General features: G+C 37.3%; 1 long non-coding RNA gene across 1 annotated transcript; it reads right to left on the bottom strand.

Moving 5' to 3' along the window:
- Positions 1 to 4792: 4792 nt before the first annotated feature.
- LOC129658505 (uncharacterized) lies at positions 4793 to 13045 on the bottom strand. The gene is made up of 3 exons (XR_008717373.1): positions 12417 to 13045; positions 9249 to 9346; positions 4793 to 5035 (listed from the first exon to the last, which is right to left on the bottom strand). It is a non-coding gene; the product is annotated as an uncharacterized LOC129658505 (long non-coding RNA).
- Positions 13046 to 13279: the final 234 nt, after the last annotated feature.

Here is a 13279-nt window from a genome sequence, read left to right as displayed (position 1 = left end):
ATTTTACTACAGCTGTTGTATTGCTTAGGTGTATGATACTTTTGTAATATAACATAATAAGATGTATTACAGTTTAATGAGTGTTTTTTTTTGAGTTAGGAGATCACATGTAATTGAATCACACTGAATTGAATAGGTTGGTTTAATTCTGGAATCAGTAGTGCTAGATCTGCTGGGAAGGCCCACCAAAATTATTTTATCAATTATAGAATTGCACATGATATAATGGAGACCTTAGTAGACTCCAGATTCAGAGAATGTTATAACTTAATGACCAAGCAATACAGTTAAATGTCATTTTCAAATAAATAATACTATTGATCCCATGTCAGCAGCGTATATACTTATAGCTTCTCTTCCTGATATCCAGATCATTTACATTAATCAGTATTCCCTCTCTCTCTCTCACTCTCTCTGTCTCTCACATACAGACACACACACAGTCTTCACAGTCTTAGCATTTAAGAGGTATGAAAGATTCTGAAATTAACTGATGTTATAAAGGAACCAAAGTCTCATTAGCATACTGCTCTTATCAACTAGTTAGTTCATCACTTATACCCTAAAATCTTTCCAACAATTATTTAAAAGCCTAAATAATTAAGTTTCAGTCACAATGTTTCCTATTCTAAGTATCATCCATATTTTATATGGATATTAAGTAGTTTATGTATTTTAAAGTAAATGGTAAATATATTTTCATTGTAACCTTCAGAGTAAATGTACCATGTCGCATTTAAAATGTCATGCAGAGAAAGAGTTTCTTTATCATTTATTGGAGACTATATCAGCCTACAAGTGTTGTCACTTTAGCTTTACTTCAGAATATTGTGGGTTTTCTTACAATGACATATTTGCACACAGGTACAGACTATAACTTGGTCATTACTTTCATTAATAAGAGGATTTTAAATAATTAATGATTGCTTCTTAGATGTAGTATATAATAGTTTGAAAACAAGAAAAATCAAGAGTGGTTATTTTTATGCTTTAGTCATTCCTTATCCGGAGAAAACAGAGTCGCTGGAAAACACAGGGCTGAAGATTCAGACAAATAAGAGTCTGAATCCAGATTTGTGGATATATGTATGTATGTGTGCAGGAATATATTAGCATTAGCATGCTGCTGCTAAGCTGCTAAGTTGCTTCAGTCGTGTCCAACTCTGTGCGACCCCATCGACAGCAGCCCACCAGGCTCCCCCATTCCTGGGATTCTCCAGGCAAGAACACTGGAGTGGGTTGCCATTTCCTTCTCCAATGCATGAAAGTGAAAAGTCAAAGTGAAGTCGCTCAGTCATGTCTGACTCTTCACGACCCCATGGACTGCAGCCCACCAGGCTCCTCTGTCCATGGGATTTTCCAGGCAAGAGTACTGGAGTGGGGTGCCATTGCCTTCTCCCAGCATTAACATAAACATTGTAATATTTTACTTTTTTAAAAATATTGTTTTTGTGTTTTTTTTTTTAAGTTTTTAATTATTTTTGGCTGTGCTGGGTCTTAGTTGGTTTGTGGGCTTTTCTCTAATTGTGGCAAGGGGGTTGCTACTCTCTGGTTGCTGTGTGAGGCCTTCTCATTGTGGTGGATTTTCTTGTTGCAGCACATGCTCTACAGTGTTCAGGTTACCATAGCTGTGGCTCCTAGGCTCTAAAGCTCAAGCTCAAAAGTTGTGGCTCATGGGCTTAGTTGCTCCATAGCGTGTGGCATCGTCCCAGACCAGGGATCAAACAATGTCTCCTGCATTGGCAGGCAGATTCTCTATCACTGGGCCACCAGGGAAACCCTAATTCCCATTTCAAATTTAATTTTTATCCTGTTAATGAAAATTTGTTTTGTCAAATAATAATGTTATGTCATTTACTAATGATTAGAGGTTTGGATCAGCCCACTTATCAAAAAGACATAGAAATCATTTCAAGAGTATCATAGCATTCTTAGAAAAATGGATAGTTTCTTTCTGAAAAGAGAAATTAGAACCTAGAGGCATAATTTATCAATTTGTTCTCAGTACAGTGACCAGTGGAATAATTTTGTACCATGTTGGAGTAGTCTTTTCCAAAACTTTGCTATACCCGCAGACCCAGTTAATTCATCAGATGCCCAGTTTCTAGGCAGTGCTTTCCCACAGCACTTTCTGCAGTGATGGAAATTTCCTTTATCTGTACCATCAAATAGGACAGTCACTAGTAGCCGCATTTGGGTACAGACACTTAAAAGGTAGAGACAGTGGAGATGAATTTTACATTTTCTATAATTTTTTTTAATTTAAATAATCACGTGTGCCCAGTGCCTATTCTGCTGGACAGCACCGTAGCACTTAATCTTTATTGTGGTGTTCATTACAGGAGATGTTTTTAATAATTGCATTTGACCCTTACTCTGATAAGCTGTGTTACTGTGGTTCATTGTGTCACAAGCAACAGAAGTCAACTTTAAATAAGAGGGGAATTTATTAGAAACATATTAAGTTAGTTCATGAATTAAAATATGAATTGATCAACTAAGCTTAAAAAGACAGACAAAAAGCCAACTCCAAGGACCTGAGTATCAGGAGCCTGAGACTTCTAGAGAGGCTACTACTAAAGTGACTTAAGTTTTAATAATCATCCAGAAAGAATCTTACTGTCTTAATGGATCAGTTGTCTAACTGGATCAGTTTATCCTTGATCTGAGCTCAGCTGGTAAAGAATCCTCCTGGAGTGAAGGAGACACAGGAGGCACAATTTACATCCCTATGTTAGGAAGATCCCTTGGAGAAGGAAATGGCAATCCACTCCAATATTCTTGACTGGGGAATCCCATGGACAGTGGAGCCTGGTGGGCTATAGTCCATAGGGTCACAAAGAGTTGGATACAACTGAGCGACTAAGCACAGCACAGGAGTGGAGGTAGATAGGAAATTATCTTGGTACTAAAGCCAGTCGAAAGATCAGTATAAGCTGGGTAGTCACTCCAACTTGTACCTAGCATAAATACTAATTTAGATCAATATTTAGGAGGTTAGCATGACCTATTGTCTGACTCTGTGCAACCCCATAGACGGCAGCCCACCAGGCTCCCCCGTCCCTGGGATTCTCCAGTCAGGAACACTGGAGTGAGTTGCCATTTCCTTCCCCAATGCATGAAAGTGAAAAGTGAAAGTGAAGTCGCTCAGTAGTGTCCGACTCTTCACAACCCCATGGACTGCAGCCTACCAGGTTCCTCCATCCATGGGATTCTCCAGGCAAGAGTACTGGAGTGGGGTGCCATCGCCTTCTCTGTATAGGAAAATGCTATTTACCATAGTTCAACTATAGTGTGTGAAGTATTTCCTAAAATTTTCCCTTGCTACTCAGGGTGTTGCACGTATGGTCTCTAAGTACTGGCATCACTGGACATTATTAGACATGCACATCTCAGAGTGCAACCTAGGACTACTGAGTCAGCATGTGCATTTATTAATAAGACATTCTAAGTGATTTGTATGCACATTAGGTTTGAGGAGACCACATAAAATGTTTGTCAGGTCAGCTTAATGAAAGCTTTCATGTGATAATTTTTAATCATAAGATAGTACATATTTATTTACTGTACGTATATGGATAAAGGCCACATGGCAGGCCACTGAAGGTACCTCTGGGGCCCGAGAGCAGCCTCTGTCCGACAGCAGCTAGAAGCTGGGCCCTAAGTCACACAGCTGCAAGGAAATTAACTCTGCCAAAAACCTGGAAGAGTTCGAGAAGAAAACTCTTTCTTACCTAAGTTACAGGTCAAGAGCTCAGCTGTGAACAGAGTGAGCCTGGGTGACATGGTGATTGCCGTCTTTTGAGAAATCAAGAGACCCAGCTAAGCTATGTCTGAACTGCTGGCACACAGAAACTGCTAAGCTACTAGGTTTGTGGTAACTTATTATGCAGTAGTAGATAACTGATAAAATTGTCATGAACCATAGATGCTATTTGGTATGTAGAATTGGATGAAATCACTTAGAACATAATGCCCAACAACTATCAATCCAATACTGTTTTATAGGTCACTTTTTAGTCAACTTTTAAAAGCATCTAAATGCTGTGCTAAGTCCTTTCAGTCCTGTCCAACTCTTTGCAGTCCCATGGACTGTAGCCTGCCAGGCTCGTCTCTCCATGGGATTCTCCAGGCAAGAATACTGGAGTGGGTTGCCATGCCCTTCTCCAGGGGATCTTCCTGAACCAAGGATTGAACCCTGTCTCTTAAGTCTCCTGCATTGGCAGGCAGGTTCTTTACTGCCAGCACCACCTGGGAAGCCATCTAAGTGCTATGTCTAAGCCTAAATCCAAGTTTTCAGGAAGGAAAATGTTATTTGGCACGCTTAATCCATGAAATAATCACTGTATCTAGGAAGAAATCAGGGCACCTAGAATGAACACTGGCAAGGCCTCCATCTCTGTGAGTAGGGGGAAGGAAAGCGCAGTTGTCAGAGAAGAAAGCCACGGGCTTGGCAAACACCTTTACATTTGTCTGCAAACCTGTCCACTTGAAAGACTGTAGAATGATACATTTTAATTTTCATTTCTTGGCTACTGCATTTAGGGTCTGTACCAATCAGAATTCTGCATTAACAGTTTTTCTGTTTCAAGACCTATTTGTTAAGGAGCTTAGATTCATTTTTAAAAACCACATTTGTCATAGTATTATATATCAAGGGAGACTTTGTACTGATGTTTTTTTTTTCTTTTTTTTGGTTTATTGATCAAAGATAATTTATTAAAATTTTTTTAATATTTTATTTTTTTATTTTTATTTTTTTAATTTTATTTTATTTTTAAACTTTACATAATTGTATTAGTTTTTAAAAAGCATGTCTGACATTCTCTGACATGTAGTGTTTTTATTTTACTTAATTATAAAAACAAATGACTGAGTGCACACAGGCACACACACACAAAGTGCATATACCAGATTGGGAGCTGGCCATGCTGCTTTCTCCTTGACCTATAAACGAAATGATCAGGCTGCCTTCATAAGATGCACTTGATCTTCCAAAATGTGGCCATTCATAGAACGCAGTAATACTGAATTTCTAAAGAGGTCAAAGAAAGGATAATCTATTTAGCAGGAGGATTGGCTGATGCCAGAGCCCATCCTTTAGAAGATTACTGTCACTCTATATAAGGTTTACTAGAGATGTCATTGGCTCTCTGCTCTCATCTTCTATGAGACTTTTCACTTTGGCTTCAGTCAGGAAGGGGCAGGTGTGTATGACCAAGAAATCCTTGCCTCCTGACCTCAGAGATATGTTCCTGAGGTGTGTTTGTTACTCTGGCTGGATCACTCCAGTTTTCTCTTGTGCCAGTGAGTGGGGGAAAGCTTTGGAATTGTAATATGCAGGAACTATTGGTTTAGTTAACTGTGGATACCAAAGAGGGACACTATAAAGAACTGGTGCCTAGGTTATTCTTTTGACATGGCCTCACAGAATTTTATGATGAAGGAGATGATACTGGTTTGTGGAGAAGGCTGATGTACTGGTGAAATGGAGGTGGTGGTGGTAAAGCATAGATCAAAATTACTTTTGTTTCAGAGAAAGGGAACAGCTCTTGGCCAAAGAGAAATACCCCCAGAGGATATAAGGGTTGATGGTCTAATCATTCTTCATCTTATGAAACAGAAACATCTAAAAAATTATACTGTCGTATACCTTAAAGAATGGAGTGGGAAATGGCAACCCACTCCAGTATTCTTGCCTGGAAAACCTCATGAACTGAGAAGCCTAGCAGGCTACAGTCCATGGGGTCACAAAGAGTCGGACATGACTGAGCATGCACACACGTACCTTAAAAAATAGCTCAAAAATTATTTTAGTGTCTTTAGAATAAAGGCGAATTGCCTCAAATTTGTCCACCTGCAAATTATTCAAAATTAAAGCAATACATTAACTCATTTTTACAAATAGTTTTCTTTTGTGTATGTGAAATTCTCAGCAATTAATTTAAATGTTCATTTGAAAAAGCTTATGAAGTATGTGGTAATTAATCCTAAAGTTGAATATTCTTAGCTTTTCTTTCTAAGTAATGAGTTTTTTGTGTCTTTAGAATTCTTCATTTTACTTTGTTATAGTTTAGAAATCTCTGAAATAATGAAGTCATAACCAGAAATATAGAATAATCTTTAGTTTGAAATATTTCCAAACAAGGCAGAGACATAAGCAAAATGGCCATATAGGAATTCCCAGGACCTGTGTTTATCCAGAAACTTCAGTTTGTGTAACTATCCACACAGGAAAGTATAACTATCCCCACTTCATCAGTGCGAAGGATTCCAGGGAAGGGTTTTCAGGCCTCTGACTTATTCCAGCAGCTGCTCTTTCCAGGAAATCAAAGAGATACCTGCACTCCCACATTCATGGCAGCTTGTACTCACAGTAGCCAAGACACAGAAACAGCCTTAGTGTGTGTTCATGATGACTTCATATCTATGATGAATGGGTAAAGCAAATGTGGTTTATATACCTCATATGAAACATTATTCAGCCATTTTTAAAAAAAAGGAAACCTGAACTTTTGTTGACAATATGGATGGACCTTGAGGGCATTACAGTAAGTGAAATAAGCCAGAAAAAGAAAGGCAAATACCATATGTTGTCACTTAATATGTGGAATCTGAAAAAGCTGAACTTACAGAGATAGTAAAATGGTATGTGTTAAAGACTGAAGCGGGTGGGAGGGGATGGGAGATGTTGGTTAGAGTATATATTGAATACTGCCAGCTGGATACTGCCAATCCTGGAGAAGGAAATGGCAACCCACTCCAGTATTCTTGCCTGGAGAATCCTGTGGACAGAGGACCCCGGTGGGCTGCCGTCTATGGGGTTGCACAGAGTCGGACACGACTGAAGCGAGCATGCACACATGCCAGCAATAACATGAATAAATTCTGAGGATCTAAAGTACATCACAGTGGCTATAATTACCAATGTGTATTATGTGGCAACCGAAATGTGATAGTACTGGGAAAAGCAATAAACCACTGAATCATTTTCTCAAACAAAATTACCAGGCGATTCTGCCCTTTAGAGGAATACTCTAAATTCAATACTCAGAAAGAGTGGTCAATGTTTGTGTTGAATAATACCTTACACCCTACATTGAGGGCTTTGAATTCTTTCCAGTTTTGCACTGTATCCTAACAGTGTTATTGCCGAGGTGCCTGATTACACTCACTTGGTTTGGATATTATGCCAGCCTTATAAGTTATCATGCTGAAGCTGAGATGAATGATATTTTCATCCTTGTCCTTCTCAAGTTAGTGGTAATATCCGAAATTATCTTAGATAATTGCCTCTTTATATCCTTCAAAATATACCTATTATATGGGTGATTCATAACTTAGAATTCTTTTTTTTTTCATAACTTAGAATTCATTATAGATGTTCATTTTCTTAATAAGGGCTTCCCTGGTAGCTCAGACGATGAATCCACCTTCAATGCAGAAGATGTGAGTTTGATCCCTGGGTCAGGAAGATCCTCTGGAGAAGGGAATGGCAACCTACTCCAATGTTCTTGCCTGGAGAATTTCATAGACAGAGGAATCTGGTGGGCTACAGTCCATGGGGTCGCAAAGAGCTGGACATGACTGAGCGACTAACGCTTTCACTTTCAGTTTCTTAAAAAACCTGTGCCAGATCACTCCCTAGGCTTCAGCTAGAATAGATTCAGGTGTAAGATATCACAGATGATCTTAGCCCCTACAGTAAACTTTTGAAATCAACGTCATAAAAGGGTGATTCTATCCTGTCATTTTCAACTTTTAAAGAAAAATAAAGGATTTCTTCTTTAGCAAATGCATTATTAACTTTTATAAATTATAATCAGAATTATGCATTCACTGTGCTTAACTATGCAGTGTTGAGTAGAATATTTTAATTTATTCTTATTTAAAAATCTATTTTACAGAAGTAAACACATTGATTTACATTGTTGTGCTAATTTCTACTTTAGAGCAAAGTGATTTAGTTATACATGCCTTCTTTTTCATATTCTTTTCCTTTATGGTTTATCACAGAATGTTGAGTATAGTTCCCTGTGCTGTACAGTAGGACCTTATTGTTTACCCATTCTGTATAAAATACTTTGCATCTGCTAATCCCGAATTCCCAATCCAGCCCTTCTCCATACCCTTACCCCTTGGCAACCACATGTCTGTTCTTTATGTCTGGGCGTCTGTTTCTGTTTCATGGAGAAGTTCATTTGTATCATATTTTAGATTCTACATGTAAGTGATACCATGTATTATTTGTCTTTCTCTTTCTGATTTACTTCACTTAATATAATCTCTAGGTCCATCCATGTTGCTGCAAATGGCATTATTTCATTGTTTTTTTATGACTGAGTAGTGTATCATTGTACATATGTGCCACATCTTCTTTATCCATGCCTCTGTTGATGGGCATTTAGGTTTTATCCATGTCTTGGCTATTGTAAATAGTGCTGCAGGGAACATTAGCATTCAGGTATCCTTTTGAATTTTAGTTTTTTCTTGATATGAATGTTTTATTAATGTCTTATTCATTAGATCACTGTTTATGACACCAAGTTCAAGTGTAAAATTCACAAGTCACATGTGAATTGGTTGTTTAAACCTCATAATGCTTTCTTTATATGTAAATTAAAAAAAAATGAAAGACCTGTCTGGATGTTAATATTTTTTGTGTTATTCCTAAGTTGTTTTGTTGACTATAACACATTACAGAGGACTGTCTACCTTTACTAAGCCAGTATTCTTTATATTTTCTTTCCTTTCCTTATTTCAGTTCCTTAGATTTCTTGTTCATACAATTAGGTTGAACTGTATGAAATTACAATTTCTGCCATTTCTTTTATTTGGCTTAAATAAGAGAAATTGCAATAGAAAATGAATAAATTTTATGATACCAAGAGTATTTGTCTTTGAAGATTCAATGAATAATACCATATGTCAAAATTTTTTCTTGGGAAAAAAGATAACCTGGAATTTCCAGACAAAAATTACATTTAACTTCATCAATATAAACATTATACTTAGTTCCATTATGATTCTAAGAACAACTCATCTGGGGTTAATCATGCTGTAGACATTATTATCTATGAAATAACATTTATCTTCCAGAGAAGATGAATATTTCTACCTGAAAGCACACAAAGCATATTCCTTCTTGATTAATTATCTTGTCTTCAAAACTGGATATATGACCAGTCATTCAAGCTACTGAATTGTGGATTTGGTGTAAATTCTAGTTATTATTTCAAGTAACCTACCTTGGTAGGAGGAGCAGTTTTCTCAGAACTACAGAGATGCTGTCTCCCATTTTTAAATCCTAGAGCGCTTTCATTGTAAACAACTGTTTTGTTGTTACCTATAAAACAAAAGTCAAATTAACCTAAGGACTTTTTTGAACAAGAAAAAACAGTTTAGGAAACCTCATTGAGGCCTTCTCAATGGGCCTTACAGATGCTAATAAGAGCAAATAAGAATATCAACAAAAAAACTTGGAAAAAACCAAAAAAGTTCTAGCTATTATTTCAATGAGATAATTTTTTTTCTTTTAAAAAAGGAGTTGCCACTAATGAATTTAAAAATATTCTTTGGATGGTTATTTAGAATGGGATAAATAAAATAGACATTTATGTGATTAAAATAAGATTTAATACTACACTACCTAAAGCTGGTTTCCCTGTTGGGTCAGACTGTAAAGAATCTGCCTGCCAATGCAGGAGACTCAGGTTTGATCCTTGGGTTGGAAAGATCCCCTGGAGGAGAGAATGGCAACTCACTCCAGTATTATTGCCTGGAGAATTCCATGGACAGAGGAACCTGGCAGGCTACAGTCCATGGGGTCACAAAGAGTTGGACACAACTGACTAAGACTTTCACTTTCACCTTGGTAGGATGATTCTGCAATGTCTTTTTCTTGCTTTACAGTCAAGCTGTAAAACCGGTAGCCTGTAAATAAATAAATAATGATAATAATATGCTGCAGTTATATTCTGTCTTAATATAAAATAATAAACAACTAGGTACCTCACTCTTTGTTCATGTTTTGTTCTAACATGATGGACTATTAGACAGCGATGATGCAAACAAAATAGAGTCAGTATTAAAAACAGTATCTACTGTTCATATTTTGTACTCTAGTCACATTAAGATTGAGTGAAATCTTTTTTAACTGAAAATGACTTTAGTTCTATTTTTAAGTATTGAAACTGTTGGTAGATGTATAAAGCTGTTTGGGATTTGGTGGCAGATCCTTAGATATCAGGACAGATAAGAGAAGCAATATAATATAGAATAAAAGAAACAGAAATTTTTAGTTTTTAAGAATATTGTTTGAAGTTATACAGAACAACAGAAAGTTTGTCTATAGTGATCCTTTATAATACTTTAAAAAAATTATGGAAATAGACAATATAGTCATTATTAATATCTAAGTTTCTTAAGTATTTTTCAAAATGGGCCTTTCAGATATTGGCTAAATTGTGTTTTGGTGAAATTAAAGGAAAAGAAGGTACAAGATTGGCCAGTAGTTTAGTTTTTATCTTGTAGACTAGAGGTCTATGTGAATATTATTCTATCACAGAAAAATTATGTTCCATTCCTCCTCTGCTAACCTTTTTCCTTTCTTCCCTCCCTTTCTTCCAGCTTCCCACTCTCCTTCATTTTTTATTTTCTCCCTTCTCTTGGTGAAATTAAGACAAAGGGGGAAAATGAGTTGAGAGGAGAGATGGGAAATGCTCTTAATACCACAAAGACTTTCAATGACGAAACAACAATCTTAACGACAAAGAATGATCTGTTAATTCCTTTGTCCATGTGCTATGGAGGCCCTTTCTCCCCAGTAATGCTGTTTGTGAGATAATGATGATCTATCTTAGATGTCCTTAGCGTTACTCTGGCCTACTCTGGCCATCATTCCCACTGTAAGGCTCTTTATCCAATTTCACAGATGATAATTTGTAGTTTGTAAACCATTGGTTATGAGTTAAAAGAAATCATGCAGAACAAATGCTTTGGCTACTGTAATTAATCTTTATATTTAATCCTTGTTTGATGAATTGATCTGCATCAAAGAGTGGAGTATTTATTCCAAATCATATCCTTGGTGTACTGATAATCAATTTTTACTATAGTCATCTAGAAGAAAGGAGGAAGAAAATGATATATCTCGCATATAGACCATTAGTCATCATGTTGCATATCATAATGTTTTACTAAATGAGGAATTCTGAATTCTTTGCCTTCCTACACAAGGTCAACTCTGGATATAAAATAACAAGGAACAATTAAGAATAATAAATGAGTAATGGCAAAAGTTGAGCTTCCCAGGTGACTCAGAATCTGCCTGCCAATGCAGGAGACAATGGGTTCTATCTCTGGGTCAGGAAGATCCCCTGGAGTAGGAAATGGCAATCCACTTCAGTATTCTTGCCTGGTAAATCTCATAGACGGAGGAGACAGGCGAGTTATAGTCTGTGGGGTTGCAAAAGAGTCAGACACGACTCGTGATTAAAGGACAATGGCAGAAGTATTAAAGATTTAGCTCTTGTTTAGTTTATAATCTATCACATATTACATTCTAACTCTTAATTAACTTATTATACCAATTTATTATATGTAGTAAAAAATATACTTAGTAAATCTTGCTTTAAAATCTTTTAAAATTCTGTAGCTACTCCAGGATTGGATATGTTATTGTTTTAACCCAGTGGCTCTCAAATGGGGATGATTCTTTCTCTTGGAGGGACATTTGGCAATGTTTAGAGATATTTTGTTCATCATGATTTAGAGTTTGCTCTTGGCATCTACTAGGAGGCCAAAGTTACTGCTAAATATCCTGCGATACACAGAAAAGCCCCCTTTAACAAAAATTTATCTGGCCCAAAATATCAGTAATGCTGAAGTTATGAAATCCTGAGTTAAATATACATTGAACACTTCCTGGGTCCTTGATATTGTGCTTAGGAATATCTGGGGATACAAAATAGGCCAGGTAATCGGTACACTCAAGAAGCTTGAAATCTCAGAGAAGAATTGAGTTGAAAGTGCCAATAATTATAACAATGATAGCAAACTGATTAATACATCACAAAAAGACAAAAATCATAAAAACTCAGTAGAGTCAACTCACACTTTCTTGGGAACTTAATTTTACAAAGAGTGTATATCTGGAATATTGGCTAGAAATAAAACTTTGGTTCCAGAATTTGTATGAAATTGTTATTTTTAAAAGCATTTTCCAAGTCTCCCCCCCGCCCCCCGCCAGGTTGTAGTCTGTCTCCAAGATGATCCCCAGTTATCCTTTTGTCCTGAAATATGTGCTTCTGTGTAGCCCCCTCCCACACTGAATGGTGCGACCTATATGACCAATAAGATATAGAGAAAGTGATACATAAACTACAGGGTCTAGTCAAAGGTATCACAGCTCCCACCTTGCTTTCTTTTGGATCTCTTTAACTGTAGAGGAATCCAGATGCCGTGTCATGAGGACACTCAAGTAGCCTTGGGAGAGGCATATATGCAGAAGAACTGAGGATTCCTACCAACAACCAGCACCAAATTGCTAGCCAGGTGTGTGAGTGAATCACTCAGCTATCATCAGGCCTCAAAATGACCACAGCCCTGACAAACATCCTGATTGCAGCCTCGTAAGGGATACTAAGCCAGGACTGCCCAATATAAGCAGCTCCCAAATTTCTAATGTAGAGAAACTGTCAGAGAAAATAAATGCTTATTGTCATTTTTAAGCCTCTAAGTTTTGGGGTAATTTGTTATGTAGCAGTATATACCTAATGTATTCTTAATGAAAGTTGTCTCATTTTATGCTTCTAATAACAGTGTATGAGAGCGCCTGATGTCCTCTGTCTACACTTTCTAGCACGATGTGGTGTCATTTTTTGTTTTCTTTACCATGAAATAGGTAAATAATAGCATGTCATTGTTAGTTGGATTGCATTTTCTTAGTGTGGTTAACGGAGAAGGCAATGGCACCCCACTCCAGTACTCTTGCCTGGAAAATCCCTTGGAAGGAGGAGCCTGGAAGGCTGCAGTCCATGGGGCCGCTGAGGGTCGGACACGACTGAGCGACTTCACTTTCACTTTTCACTTTCATGCATTGGAGAAGGCAATGGCAACCCACTCCAGTGTTCTTGCCTGGAGAAGCCCAGGGACGGGGGAGCCTGGTGGGCTGCCGTCTCTGGGGTCGCACAGAGGAGTCGGACACGACTGAAGCGACTTAGCAGCAGCAGTGTGGTTAAACATATTTTCACATATTTAAGAAATATTTAATTCAATA

The sequence above is a fragment of the Bubalus kerabau genome, chromosome 8, assembly GCF_029407905.1.
Source record: "Bubalus kerabau isolate K-KA32 ecotype Philippines breed swamp buffalo chromosome 8, PCC_UOA_SB_1v2, whole genome shotgun sequence".
NCBI classification, from domain to species: Eukaryota; Metazoa; Chordata; class Mammalia; order Artiodactyla; family Bovidae; genus Bubalus; species Bubalus kerabau.
The sequence above is the reverse complement of the archived record's forward strand: the minus strand, read 5'-3'. Positions and strand labels throughout refer to the sequence as shown.